General features: G+C 42.0%; 1 non-coding gene across 1 annotated transcript; it reads right to left on the reverse strand.

Annotated features, from left to right (window-relative positions):
- Positions 1-234: 234 nt before the first annotated feature.
- LOC142173984 (small nucleolar RNA R71) lies at positions 235-341 on the reverse strand. Its single transcript, XR_012703349.1, has one exon. It is a non-coding gene; the product is annotated as a small nucleolar RNA R71 (small nucleolar RNA).
- Between the last annotated feature and the right edge of the window lie 1,842 nt (positions 342-2,183).

A 2,183-nucleotide genomic window follows, 5' to 3' on the forward strand; every position in this document is an offset into this window, starting at 1 on the left:
TGTGAGTCTATCTCATGAAGACCCGCAGAGGCACATTCAGAACTTCCTGAAAATTACGGACACTTACAATTATCCGAACGTTTCCAAGGACTATGTCAGGCTGGAACTGTTTCCCTTTTCACTGTTGGGGGAAGCTAAGGAATGGTTACAAAAGGAGCTGGCGAACTCAATCCACACTTGGGATGATCTAGCAAGGAAATTCTTAATCACGTTTTCCCCAATAAGAAGACAAAGTCGCTGAGGAGCCAGGTTCTTGGGTTCTAACAGCGGGATGGCGAGACACTTTGTGAAGCTTGGGAAAGATACAAGAAACTACTCAGAGACTGCCCGCATCATTGTCAGACTGATGAGGTGTTGGGTCATAATTTTGTTGATGGGCTAGACGAGGCACCAAAGATGAATCTTGACTCAGCTTGTGGGGGTAGTTACACAGAGAGCCCATATAGTGAAATCCATCTCCTGCTAAACAACTTCACTACTAATGATCATAATTGGCAAGGATATGGGGACTCACGAAGAGCAATTAAACAGAAAGCAACCGGTGTGATTGAACATGATGATTCTCAGCCAAGAGAGCAGATATAGCAAAGTTGGCAAATCAGATGAATAGAATGACAATGCAACAAATACAGAAGATGCAACATGTACAACAAACGTCTATTTGCTGCGAGTTATGTGGTGACAGTCATATGAGTGACATGTGCCCCACGAATCCTGAATCTATATACTATGTGGGGCAATAGAGCAGAGGTCCAATGAATCAGCATGCACAATATGGGAACACTTACAATCCAAATTGGAAGAAACATCCTAACTTCTCATGGGGTGGAAATCAGCAGAATCAGAATCACTTTAGGCCCCAAGGAAATTTCAATCAACCACATAAACCACCCCAACAAATGGAAGAGAGTATGAATGACTAGTTGAAGAAGTTGTTTCTTGACAATCAACAGCTCATGACTGATTTCAGAAATCTTGAGAGGAAAATGGGGCAGTTAGCAGCAAATCAAAATACTAAACCTGCAGGCGCTCTTCCCAGTGATACAGAGAAGAACCATCAAGTTAATGCAGTTACACTCACAAATAGGAAAGAACTAGAGGAAGTGCCAAAGAAGAAAAAGGACAAGCCTATACCTGAAGGGGAGTTGATGCCTAAAGCAACACACGAGTCAAAGAAAGATGAAGCGAGTTCAGAACCAGTGGAGGCTGCAAGGCCACCACTACCTTTTCTCCAGAGATTGCAAAAAAAGAATGATGATCGCATGTTCAACAAATTTCTCTCTATGTTGAGCCAGGTTCAATTGAATATTCCATTGGTAGATGTACTTCATGAAATTTCAAAGTATTCAAAGTACATCAAAGATATAGTGGCTCAGAAGAGGAGATTGACTGAATTTGAGACAGTCTCACTTACTGAAGAGTGCACTTTAAGGGTCCAGAACAAGCTTCCTCAAAAGCTTAAGGATCCTGGCAGCTTCACCAACCCTGTGCAAATTGGTAATATTGATGTGGGTCGTGCTCTTTGTGATTTGGGGGCGAGTATATATCTGATGCTCTTGTCCTTGTTTAAGCAATTGGGTTTGGGAGCTTCAAGACCAACCACTGTGATGTTGCAGCTAGCTGATATGTCCATAGCATACCCTGAGGGAGTGATTGAAGATGTGTTGCTGCAAATTAGGAAATTCATCTTCCCTGCAGACTTCATTATCCTAGATTGTGAGGCTGATGAACTGGTTCTAATCATATTGGGACGACCTCTTTTGGCTACTGGTGATGTAATTATTAAAGTGAGAGAAGGAAAAATGATTACGAGGGTGGATAATGAGGAAGCAGTCTTTATTGTCTACAAGGTAATCCAACTTCCCCGCCATTATGAGGAGCTCTTTATGATATCTGTTGTGGAGGTGGATGAGAAACTTCTTGACATGAGTATATATCTAGAAGATTCTCTAGAGAAAGCACTCATGTTGTTCGATAGCTTGGAGATTGATGATGATGTTGAGGAAATAATGCATATCCTTGATGCATCTTATGCTTACATGCGGGGAATACACCCTTTGAGCCCCTAAATAGGCTAAGTGGGCCTCCTCCAAAGTCGTCGATTGAAGAAGCTCCAAAATTGGAGCTTAAACTCATGCCTCCTCATATTCAATATGCTTATTTGGGTGGTTCTAACACTTTAC

This window comes from Nicotiana tabacum, chromosome 19 (genome assembly GCF_000715075.1).
Source record: "Nicotiana tabacum cultivar K326 chromosome 19, ASM71507v2, whole genome shotgun sequence".
Classification (NCBI taxonomy): Eukaryota; Viridiplantae; Streptophyta; class Magnoliopsida; order Solanales; family Solanaceae; genus Nicotiana; species Nicotiana tabacum.